The following is a 13,531-nucleotide window of genomic DNA, read 5'->3' on the forward strand; positions in this document are numbered from 1 at the left end:
CCAGATAGTTAATTAAAGTCATAAGCACGCACATCGCTTGGGCATTTGACTTTGAAGACATGTGTTCTGAGTTATTTTCCTTTGGAAGAAACAGACTGGGGATTAGCCTCTGAAGTCTTTTCTTCTAGCATTCGTAGCAACGAGATCTGGGGAAACCACCTCAGAACCGTGTTCTTTAGGTATAAACATGTTAACTGCTTTTAATAGTGGTAGCGGTCACAGTCCGGCTTTTCAAATATGTCAAGGTGTCCTTAATTCTTGAAGCACCACAGAAATCTGTACTAGTGATGTTCAGATGCATATCCTCACAGGTGTGCTGTATGCTTGTCTTTCCTTATCGAGAGTCCACTATAAGCTTTCATTTTAGAAATCTGTTTATAATCATTCTGCTCTTAGTAACTTTCCTAATAATGTGCACCATTTCCTAGAGCTACAGTTTTAGAAAAGTTGTTCAAAGCCTCCTCCTAGGCGACAGTGGTGGTCTGGTTGAGGGACCCAGTGCTGTTCATGATGCTAGCAGGCTGCTTTCCCGCTGTGAGTTCAGCCCTTCCTTTCCTCCTGAGGAGAATGCCAGGCACCTCTCAGAGGAGTATGGCTTCAACATTTAGGCCTGACACGCTGCTCTTAAAAACTACAGTGTAATCTGTCAATTTAGTATTTATGCTGCGAAGCCGAGAGAAGATGCACTTAGCATTAGCTAGTTTTAACTTGGTGTTTAAAAGTTTAAAAAATTTTTAAATTGTTTGATTATTTATTTTGTTTTTTACTTCTATCAACTTAGGAACATTTTAGAAATATCTGAGGTCAGCCAGTTAGGGTACACGACTTGAGAATATATAGCTGAACTTTCTAGCATTATGACAGTGACCTTTGCTTTGAACACTGAGAGAGAGAGAGAGAGAGAGAGAGAGAGAGAGAGAGAGAGAGAGACAGGCAGAGAGAGAGAGAGAGACAGAGAGAGAGTTATATGTGTGTAGGGTGCAGCCTCTTCTATTGCCAGGTCATTGGTGCATTAGCAATAGGAACTTCCTTTATATGGAAATTAATGCATCAGTTTAAATTCAGGTGTGGACTTGAGTTTTGTTTCTGGAGCTGCTGAGTAACCTTCCTTCCTCTCAAGCATGCTGGAGTTTCACTTCATTTGTTTACAATGACTTTCCTGCCTCATCTTGGCATGCTCCTCACCAGGTTAGATGTTCATGTATATGTTTAATAATTTCCATCTTATTAAGTGCTGGGTATTGAGTAAATAGTGAGAACTGGGAATGGGTTGGGATTTCAGTTCTCTTCCTAAAATCGTATATGCTCTTCTAACTAGTATGGAAAAGTTTGAATATTTGCAAAATTTGCTTCCCTAAAATCCACCAATACCTGATTCACCTGAGTTAAACATTAAACCCTGACTAAATTTACATATACACATTTCATATAAATATGAACTGTAATTATGTGTATGAGATCTTCATTTTCATCTGATTACCAGTTTGCTCTAAAAATTTACTTTCCAGTAAACTATCTTATTAAATGTTAGGAATTCTATAAACAGTCTGTTTTCAGCATTGGTAAATATGTTAAATTCCTTTTGAAGAAGTTTGGCTTCACCTAACTCATTGGAGCAAATGTTATCTGATATCAAGCACAATTTCTTTAAAGAAAAAGCCTGAAATTTATCAGCTTGTAAGTTGGTATCATTACTAACTTTATTTCCTGTCTCCTGTGGTCATTAACCTTCTTTGAATGCACACATATACACAAACACACCATTTATATTGGTTTGTGCTTTTTATGAAGTACTCTAATGGTACAGGTGTGTGTGTGTGTGTGTGTGTGTGTGTGAAACTGTAAAATAGTTTGTTCATTTTAGGCATTATGTAGTCTCGGAAACTCCAGGATTTAGATGGCCGTCCTCATTTACATCTTCAGGGCATAAATAATACCTTTTCATCTGGATACCAAAGACTGGCATCCTCCCAGGGTGGACTGGGAGGCTGACTTTAAGCTGCATGACAGATAATAAAAGCACAGTTTTTCTCAGGGCCTGACTAATGGCTCCAAGGAACACAACCCCAGCCTACCACAGCAGCTTGTTTTGTGCTTTGGAAAACAGCCTTGTCATTTAGGTAGGAACAGTTTGTTGCAGATTCTGCCTCTGGAGAGCTCTGTCTGATAAACAAACCGGAGAGCGCAGCACTGTAGCAAGTCCCGCAGGTGGGGCAGCGAGCCCTTCATGGTGCTTTTGGAGCCCAGGTTGTGCTGGGGCGCAGTGGCCGCGGGGCTCCCGGGCCGAGCTCTGCGCAGCCCCGGGGTCCTTGATGCGGTGGCTGGAGCTGGCGGGCGCAGTATCAAAGCGGCCGCCGGGGCGGGCGAGCTCCCTGCGCGGGGCTGCGGGCGGGCGAGCGCGGGCTTTGATGCGGGCGCTGGGTCCTGGGAGTCGTGGGTTTTGCAACCAGGTGCAAGCTAGCAGGTTGTCCCGACATCTGCTGGCGGCCTCGCTGCCGATTGTCAGTGGAGGTAGTTGAGAGCGGCAGGACCGGTTTGGTCTCGCGCGAGCAGCCTGGAGGCCCCAAACTCCAAAGGTAGGAGCGGGGTGGACACAGCTGTGCTCCCAAACTTGCCCGAGGCACAAATAGGAGATCTAATGCAGTTTGACTCCGCGGCGGTGGGGAGACAGGACAGAGAGCCACTTCAGAGACAACTTACCGCTGCAACAGCTGCCGCCAAGTTTCCAGGGAGTGACAGGGGACAGCAGGTACAGATCGAAGTCTCTGCACAAACAACCTCCATTACGCCCTGGACTCTTTTGAAGGGTCTCCATCAAACAGGCTGGAGTCCGCAGCAGGAGTTTGTTTGGTTTTCAAAGCAGTATTTTTTTTGTATGAGCCTGTGTTTTCCCCCTCAATAACAAGGTAATTTATAAATGATGCATTACCATGCGTCCTCTTTTTTTCCCTATGAAAAAAGAGTTAGAGAAGCAGAAAGGCAAAGAAAAAAGAAAGCACAGCACTAGTCTGGAGTTGTTCCCCAAACAATGAAATCTCAGAAGACCTTCTTGACTGTGTTTGAGGTTATGTTAACCTTCAAAAGGGTTCTCACTCACCCATGAGCAGACAGCAACTTACACATGCAACGCAAGAATCCCAGAATATGCCTGAAATACACGGATTTCTGCTTACGTCCGATGTTCTGTAGAGTTTATCTCTGCAGATGTGAAATGTAAGGTTCTCTTTTCAAAGGAATATGGGGATTTGCTTTGTTGTTGTTGGTTTCTTCACCATCACCCGCAACCCCACCGCTAGGAAAACAAAAATATCTAGGCAATTGAATGTACTTCAGTTTGTTTGTCAGAACTGCATTCCTGTAGCACCTCAAAATAAGGAGGCAATTTTCTCTTGGAAGGAGAACACCCTTTCTATTACCTGCATTTAGCTGAGAGAGAAAAATTCATCAATTAGTTTAATGTTTTCACCAAAAAATAGTTGCAAAAAAACTTAGTGCACAGGTGTATATTTATACACTGGCAATGGGATGGGCTAACATAGCATCTTGGAAAGTAAAGAGACAGTCCTGTGATTTGTACCCCAGCATGCAGTGAGATCCTCATGAGATGAGAGCAGTCTTATAAATGCATGCTTTGGAGCAAAGGATTAGCCAAATAGCACGGCCTAGGCTTAGCAGTTGGAGTTGGCCGTATGTGTATAGTAAGGCTTAGGTAAAGCCTCCCATGTGGAGGTCACTTATAAACTATACAGCCACGCTCGCTCCATATTCCTCGAAATGACCATGTCCACACGAATAGAACACCATTCTTCCACTTTTTAAAAGTTTCTAGCAAAAACAAGACAAGATGCATCAAGATCCTAGGGAGCTCAAATTTATTTCGAAGACATCACGAGAGAGCTTTGTAGCTGTAAAGGCTGATGGCCGAAGCTCACTTCCGGTTTCTATCTCCAGTTGCAGATTTACGTCTACACCCACAGTCCTGCTTCTGGATCTTCATGCCCAAACAAGCAGGCCTGACTCTTTTTGAATGGTACCTTCTTCAGTGACCCAGGCCTTCCTAAGTGTCACTATGAGCTGCCCCGTGTTTATGAATCACATGGTGTCAGCACCGTTCAGCCCCACCATCCGCAAACCTGCTTTTGTTGTCTACTATGTTTGTGGCATAAACCTCTTGTGGGTTTCCTGCAGAAGATTGATCATTCACTCAAATGATTCTATAGTTATGATATTTTTAGTATACAGTGGATGACTTCAGACTTTGAAATAAATTTGTCAAAATCTTAAACTTAAAAAAAGTTTTGTAGCCTTGGCTTCTCAAGAATATTATTCACTGTTGTCATCTTTTTGTTTTGTTTTGTTTTGTTTTGTTTTGTTTTGTTTTGTTTTTAAAGACAGGGTCTCTCTGTGTAGCCCTGGCTGACCTGTAACTCACTCTGTAGACCAGGCTGGTCTCACAGTCAGAAATCCGCCTGCCTCTGCCTCCCAAGTGCTGGGATTAAAGGCGTGCGCCACCACTGCTTGGCTGTTGTCATCTTTTCAATGACTGCATTCATACCCTTTGTTTTTAAAATTTAGTGTATGTATTTTGTGACATATGGGTGGGCTTTATAATAGATTTTATGGGCTTTAGAAAAACATCATATTTTACCCCGAATTGGCCCTATTAATCACAAAACTCTCACACTTTTATATACTATTTTCAGTACTTAAAATGAAAATATAGAGATAAGTACAAAACTGTTAAAAAAACAAACCCTAAACTGATGGCCATATGTGACATCTGCAGCTAATGATGGCCCTTTCGGCCAATTATGATCTACTCAACACGTCTTAGAGCACACTGCCAACGCTTTGCCTCTCCGGGAACCCCAGCAGCTTACATTTTCATTATTTCTTGCTGTATTCACTTTAAAACATAACCCGCCTAGACCACGCAGTATTGCCTAGGTGGACATGTGATTGCCGTAGTCGTCCACGGTGAGGTAACCTCTTAGGGGGCTCCTCCCTGGAAGAGACAGAGTCTCCCTTTCTCAGTAGCCACTGGTCACTGATAATTCTTCATCTAGGCTTGGGGACTTAAGAGGTTCTCCTCAAGTCCACTGGCATTTCAAATGGTGCTGCCATGATGCAGGTGCAGGTCTTGTTTAGGTGACCATAGAGCCAAAATTTTATGGGTACAATTTCCCTGTCCAACCTTTAACCCAGGACATCTTTTAAAGTGTTATTTCACCCTCTCATTTTTTTTTTTTTTGCCTGCAGGTATACCCATTTGCAACATTTGTGCAATACAGGTAAAAGTCAGATCACCCAGAAGTTGAGTTAAAGACAGGTTTAAGCCATGATGTAGGTGCTGGGAATAACACCTGGTCCTCTGGAAGAACAGCCAGTGTTCTTACCTGCTGAGTATGCTCTCCAGACCCCATTTCACCATCTAATAGATACAACTAACTACCTTTGGCTGATACATGATTAAATTTCTACTAGAATGATCCAGATCAGGAGCATGTGGCTGCTATGGCAACCCTGCTGACACTACAGTGGTGTGTGTCTGTGTAGATGGATGTCCATTTACACTGTAGTTATAGAAATGCTTGCCTTACTACAGAACACATATTTGCTTCTTATAAAAGTCATCAACTCATGTCTCTTGCACTGGAAATTAACACTCACAAAGAATGTTTTTTGGGTGCCATTTCTTAGCTTAAATTTACCTCCTAATAATGTCATGAACAGGTATGTGTTAATTCATTCTGGTTTCCTGAAGTGAGATGAAAGACATGTGAGATTCAGTTACATAAACTACAAAGCTAGATGAATTTTTCAAAGAACCTATATATAGTTCTTGGATATTTAATGAGCACATTAGTAATTAACAAAGAAAATATTTATTAGTACAAACACCTCTTTTTAGATAGATACATTGTTTTTTAGGAATGTAAATTTTCTTTCATCTCTAAGCTTTGGCACAGTAAAAGAATGAACAATTAAAAAAATTATCAGACATAATCTTCCCCAGGGAAGTACATACCAGTCATATGTTCAATAACAAATAGTCAGCCCTGAAAACATGTATACAAGTAACAGACTGAGTATATTCTATTTAGGAATAGATACAGGAATATATAGGAGTTTATACAGGAATATATACAGGACATACATATGCATCATATACATAAACATACATGTATACATATTTACCTGTATGTATACCATAGCACTTAATAAAAAAGAGGCCATTAATATGAAAGAAAGCTAGGGGTTTATATGGAAGGGTCTGAGTGGGAATGAGAAATGTAATTATATTATATTGTCAAAACAATGCAAAACTTGTTTTTTTTTTTTTAAAAAAGGCCAAAGTTCATTTCTGGTTTTCCAGGGCTGAGCACATTGTTTTATAAGCTCAGTGTGCGCTGACATGGGATCATCTTGAGAACATGAACACATCATCCCTCAGGGGACAGAAATGGCCTCACAGATTTATATTTTAACATTTCTCTATGCCTTTCAATGTAATATTTTAAAACAGGATTTGTTTATTTTACCTGTATGTGTGTGCACGCGCATGTGCATGTGTGTGCATGTGTGTGTCTATCTGTGCATGCTCCTATGTGTATGTATGTGCACCATATGCGTGCACATGTCTGTAGAGGCCAGAAGCAACCAGAAAACTCCCCTCTAACTGGAGTTGCAGGCAGGTATGAGCCACCATGGGAACTAGATCAGGCTCCTCTGCAGGAGCAGAAAGTGCTTTTAACTGCTGAGTCATTGGTCTATTTCTGTTTAATCTTAGTACAATTTTTATTGTAAAGGAGAAAATACACCTCTACTCAGTCGCTTCACAAATTTTATAACATAAAATTGTATTTTTTATTATGTTCAATATTCAATTTTTTAAAAAAGATTTATTTATTTATTATATGTAAATACACTGTAGCTGTCTTTAGACACACCAGAAGAGGGCGTCAGATCTCATTACAGATGGTTGTGAGCCACCATGTGGTTGCTGGGATTTGAACTCAGTACCTTTGGAAGAATAGTCAGTGCTCTTAACTGCTGAGCCATCTTGCCAGTCCAATGGGTATTTTTTTTTTGATTTTATTTTTTTATTTTTCGAGATATAGTTTCTTTGTATAACCCTGGCTGTCCCTTCCTAGAACTCACTCTGTAGACCAAGCTGGACTTTAACTCAGAAATCCGCCTGCCTCTGCCTCCCAAGTGCTGGAATTAAAGGCATACGCCACAGTATTTTGAATATTTTGAAATATTTTGAAATAGATTATTATTTTAAAAAGAATGTTTTTTGGTTAGGCCTTGAGATCTGCTAGATGCCCAATTATAGGTTTAATGTAAAAGATTTCTCAGTGTGGTTGGGAAAGTTTCTTTGAGTAGAAGTGTCTATTGCTCTGTCCTTTGCTTTTATTTCCCAAGGACTGAATCTTGCCTCATAGGCATGGAACACCTGTACTCACTGTGTAGGTCTTGAACTTGCAGCAATTCTCCTGCTTCAGTCTCTCGAATGCTGGATTACAAGTACTGTGATAGCATGCTTCTGTATATTTTGATTGTCAAAAAAAATGTGTACTCATTTAAGCACATTCTATAAATGAACGCTTTTAGGGTCTTGCTTACTATGCTAAATACTTCAAGAATTAGTTCTGTAATTTTGAGGTTATAATATGATTACAATCTCCTCCTCCATTGTCTCTCACCAAATCCTCCTGCATACTCCTTTTGCTGTTTCAAACTAATGGCTCTTTTAAGTTAATTGGTACATCACACACACACACACACACACACACACACACACACACACACACACCCTAATACCCTTTAATTGGTTCACAATTTAATTTTTTTCTGTTTTTGAAATAATAACTAATTCCTTTTAATTGATTATATGAAATTATCTTTATTTCTCCTTATACTTTTCAAAACGAAACTGGATAGTTTATTCAAACTCAATCCAAGTTCATTTTATTCTTTGATGTACATTATATACAAATCAATCATAATACTTGACAGAAATAACATAATTCCTACACTTTAGATTCGCATGATTATTTTCTAGCAAGCTGGTTAATGTACTGAATACTAAATATGTGTCTTGCAAATATATATTTCATAGACATACACATACACCTACATGAAATTTATACTTCATAATTTGGTTGATCACTAAGCATATTTTGTTTTAAATAAAAATTACAGATTTGAAACAGGCTTTTAAAATAAAGCTGTTTCCTTCTTAAAATAAATGTTCTACTAGAGCACTTCATGACAGGGATGATTTCTTAGCAGTTTATTATAAATTCGCTGTATTTTATACCATAAGTTTAAAGTCTACCCAAGGGGGGCTCAGACATACAAATAAATCCTCTTCATATTTAATTGCCTAACGGAGTTTGTAAGTCTGCAGAGCATTGCAGTAGAATATTCATATAGCATGATCATGTTCACGGCATACTGATAAGTATTCTAGAGTAAAAGGTGCTTTGTCTCCTGCAGGGCCCTCTCTCACTTCAATACCTTCACAGGTCTTATAACTCTGGTGTGTTCCTAAGTTCAAATCCTTGGTTTATTTCTCGACCATTTCTGGGAGCACACAGAAACTCCCTGACTTGTTTCAGCATTAGGAGTACCATTCACAGACAGTTCTGCCCTCCCTCCCGACTTTCACCTGCTTGTCTGAGAGCTTATGTGATTTTCCACTTGGATGCCCCATTGTCACTATATTATCTGTGTTTAACTGAACTTAACCATATGACTCATGGAGGCTTTCAGATTTTGGTTATATAATTCTCTCAGTCATTAGCTCCTTTAAGGCACATCTAAGGAGAGACCCAGTAGACACAAACCCACTTTTGTGGTTCCTACAACGGTAGTAAGGTGCCCAAGATTTTGATGTTCTGAGTCTGGGTACAGAGTCCTAACACTCTGTTATATGTATGAGATAGATTCAATGTACAGAATTCTTTATGCAAATGTCACTTTTGGGTTTGCTGTACTTTATAAAAATAAACAGTTGGGGAAGTTATGTGTTAGACCCTATTGATGTGTGAGAAATACATCATTTGACTTTGTAGATTTAAATGTTTCTTTGATCATTACTACATATTTTACTGTTCCCTCACTTTGCTGAAAATCAGCTGCTAGGAATGTGAAGACAAAGCAATTCTAATATTTGACAAATTTGAATAGTTTCTTATTAAGGTATGGTAGGGACTAATGGTACATAAAATGTTATTTTATGGAGCTAAGACTTGTTGATTTTATGGGATGGTCAATTTTAAGTTATAATTAACTCTACTAAGCATTTTCCTGAATTATATAAGTATGACACAATAATTTCCCTTTAGGTTGAATTCTGCATAGATGAAGGTTAGTTATTCTTATTAATTCATTTATTACAGTATCTTTCTTTTTTGCTTAAAGTAGCATTTCTTCCTCTTTTGTTCCTATTGGATCCAAGAAAAGTTTCTAGTGATTGAAACTTTTCTAGATATGTCTTAGTACCGACCTAACTGTGTAGACTCTTGTCCATCTCCGTGTTCCTTACTCACTCACCTAGCTGGCCGGCACGGAGCTTCTGTTAGCTCCGTGTCTCATGTTTTGGTTTACAGAAATACTGGCTCTTCATGGTGAGAAAGCTGACAGTCTAATTTGGATCCTACTGTCCGGAAAAATGGCTTAAACTGTCCTCCGAATCCTGATTTATGAACTAGTCCCAGGCCCTAACTAGATTAGTGCCTTTTCTATTAACTGCTAAGTAAGGCAGCTGTCGGAGCGGCTGGCTGTAAATTTTCTCATGTCTATTTCTCTAACTCTGCTGCAAAAAGCAGCAGAGACCAGGATCACAGTTTCCTGACCTCCGTGTTCACAGCCCGAACTGAGCCTGAAAGGGATGATGGGAAAAGTTTGAAGAGGTGCAAGGAAGCGTTTGTTACCTCCGTTGGGGGGGGCGGGGGTGGGAAGGGATGGCTCTTGTCATTAATCTTAATTAATTGCCAAGAATTTTAAATCTGAGTTATTAATACTGATGTTAAGCCCTTAACTTGCCATTCATGCCTTGGAATCAAGTAGTGTTATATGAGATAAGAGTTTTAGGAGGCATGGAAGTGTGTGTGTGTGTGTGTGTGTGTGTGTGCACGGGCATGCATGCTCATGTATGTACCTTATATGATTTTTTCATTTATATCTTTCCAGTATTAACTTAGGTTAATATTCAGGCCTTCACCTTTTGACAGTTGCAGAAATGATAAGCAAGTAACAGTCATTCCAAATAAAAACTCTCGATACAGCAGCGGCAATATAAGTCTGAGTAATGTTGCTTTCATGTTTACCTGAATACTAAATAGCTCACTGATGTCAGGATACTTGTCAGATTGTGGGGTGACAGAAGAATGCAAATCAGAGCTAGAATAAGGAACAGAAAACAAAACAGAAGAAAACAGATGACTAAAGAAAAAATACTATTTCTTCGAAAAAAATTAAAAAAAATCAGAACGTGACATGCTTGTTTCAATAATAGACAACAAATGATGTATTTTTAACTGTTTCATTCCCAATCATATCTGAAGTAAACAAACTTATTCTTAAAATGTCTTCTGCCTTCTTTCCAAAGCTTACCATTAGTTCTTAACTCTTATCTTTTAAGTCTATGTCAGTATTCTGCCTTACTTTTCAATGACAAGTTATAACTACTTATGATATTTATGAGTATTTTTGGCTGCCAAAAATGGCTTGTAAATCTTCAAGGGAAAATCTTTCAAAAATAGATAGGACTCTGAACTTCTGAGATAAGTTTTCAGGATTATATTCCATGTTCTCCATGTGTTTGGATAAAAAGATAACCAGTGGCAATATATATATATATATATAATTTCTGGAATTATTATAGCTTTCCCACATAGACCTTGAGCTAATAGAAGTGACTTAAACTTCAGAAGTAAGGTTTGTTCAGTGGGGGGGGGGCAGACATTGTTGATGGTCAATAGATTTAGAGCCACAAATTGGACTTTGAAATAGATGGTATTCTTTTGAAGTGTTTTCTTTCTTTTTATGAGTGCTTTACATAGTACATAGAAAAATAATACAGAAATGAAATATTCTATTCATGCATCTGCTGGCTGAATTTATATGCAGTAGCTACTGCAGATGTAAAAGCCTGCTGATGCCAACAGTGCAGATTTCATTTATAGGCTCTGAAGAGCCCACGAAAGCTTGGAACGGTCAACGGTGGGAGGTTAGAACTCTGCTCTTGGAAGTCTCTCAGACTGAGGCAAGCAGAGGAAATGTTTTCTTCTCTGTACCTCGGCTTCTATTGATGGGTTCTGCGTTCATTTGTAGTCATTCATTGTGAATCACTAAAGAATGATGTGAAGTGGTACTGCCACTCTGCTGGTTTGAGACTCATAAGCAGATTCTTGTGTAAGGCAACAATCGATATAGGTCTTTTTCGAACGCCAAATTTGCTTTATGAACCGGGAATATTGTGGATCCATAGTTACACACATTTCTTGTTTAGGGGTGTTTAGGGGCTTCTTTCCTTGCTTCTTGGGAATATTTGAATGAATCATTGAGGCTCAGAATTTCAGTATTCCCAGCTGCTTGGGTGGAAGGGTGGCTAGCTATCTAGAATAGTGAAAGCAGGTGTTGCAATACTTGAGGGAATTTATGGCTTTCTTTTCAGAGGAAGGATTTAGAGCCACAATTTAGCCAGCAGCTAAGTGTCTATGACATCTTTGGTTTGCCTAATATGCTATCTCATTTGTGTCTTAATAGTCTTGGAATTAACCATCATATCAGCCCCATTTATGGATGGAAATAATGAGACTCTTATATTTACTACATTCTTTAACATCTCACTGTCAGAAAGTCGTCAGGCGTAGAGTGCTTAAAATCAGGCCCTTTGATTTGTCATTCAACAAGTACGACATATTCTGTACTAATTTTATTTGTTTGCTTGTTTTGTTTTGTTTAGTTTTGGTTTTGTTATTATTGTTGCATAATCCAGGCTAGCTTTGAACCTGCGGCAATTTTTCTGCCTCAGCCTTTTAGGATTATAAGCCTGTGACATCACATTCAGTCCCAAGCTGTCCTTTTACAAAAAAAAAAAAAAAAACAAAAAACACTTGGTATGTTGAACAACTAGCTGAATGAAGACCATTCTTCAGGTGTGGAGGTACTTTTAAACTTTTGGATATTTTGAATTTGATTCTCCTGCCAACTAAATTATCATGATTGAGGAACTGCTTTTGTTGTGTATTCAGAATCATGCCTATTACTCTATGATATACATATCTAGTATTATTTATTTGTATGCACTGAATAATAAAATTTGATGTATTCCAGTGGCAATGAATGGATTCCACAGAAAGTTCATAAGGCAGAGTAAAGAATAATTGAACCAAGATTATTAGCAGTTGTGTGATTTAGTGTCTTTGACTGTGGTTTGATCCATACTTTTAATTCTGTGCCCTGGTAGAAAAGAGCCTGCAGGATCCCATGGGAGACGAAGAGCTAGTGCACCTAGGAATCACAAACTGTTTTCTAGGTGGCACAGAAAACTGGGAGTTGGGAAGGAGGCTTGTTAGAAGAAGGCAGAATTAATGCAGCTCTAGCACCATAGGCAATTAGAAAGACTTCTTCCGGCTGGGCGGTGGTGGCGCATGCCTGTAATCCCAGCACTCTGGGAGACAGAGGAAGTCGGATTTCTGAGCTTGAGGACAGAGAAACCCTGTCTTGAAAAAAAAGACTTCTTCCTTGGAGTCCAAGGATATGTGATTTCTATACTGTCACTGATTTGTATCAATATAACACAAGTTTTCTAATCTTTCTGTCCCTTGGGTTTTTCATTTGTATAGAGTCTGAAAGGATCTCTCTCTCTCTCTCTCTCTCTCTCTCTCTCTCTCTCTCTCTCTCTCTCTCTCTCTCTCTCTTCCCCTCTCCCTCTCCCCCTCCCTCTCCCTCCCCCCCCTCTCACACACACACACACACACACACACACACACTCATATATACACCTCTCTTTTGGATGTGGATGTGAGCTTGTCCTTTTATTTTATGTTTTAGATTGAAAACTAAACAAGACAGCTCTATGAAAAGGACCCTTTCTGCTTTGCTCATGGGGGGGCGGGGGTCCCCTGGACCCTGCTCATCACCCCGCAGAAAGGAAGCTTGTGAGAGAATTTCTGTTGGCAAAAATCTAGTTTGCTATCAACAATTTTTTTTCACAGAAGCACATATTTATTTAGAGTAATAAAACATTTCCTAGGCTAACCATGATTAGAAAAAAAACATAAACATTTTTTCCCATAACATATAAGCCTGAAAACTGGCATGCGCTCTTTATAATATGCCGGAATCTGCTAAGCGACTCTCACGAAGCCACAATCCTGACTCCGTGGTGGCCTTTATCTGCTATTGCTATGCTTTTCCATAAATTGAACATAGCTGCATATGGAAGGCAGTAAAGGGGTGAAGACTTCGGAGACCCATGTAGCTAATTGTACACTAATGTTCTATTTTTATC

The 13,531-nt window shown here is 39.3% G+C and overlaps 1 protein-coding gene across 1 annotated transcript in view; it reads left to right on the forward strand.

Annotated features, from left to right (window-relative positions):
* Nucleotides 1–13,531, forward strand: part of Antxr2 (ANTXR cell adhesion molecule 2) — a 146,856-nt gene that overhangs the window by 89,193 nt on the left and 44,132 nt on the right. The gene's annotated exons all lie outside the window — the stretch shown is intronic.

This window comes from Apodemus sylvaticus, chromosome 11, assembly GCF_947179515.1.
Source record: "Apodemus sylvaticus chromosome 11, mApoSyl1.1, whole genome shotgun sequence".
NCBI lineage: Eukaryota > Metazoa > Chordata > Mammalia > Rodentia > Muridae > Apodemus > Apodemus sylvaticus.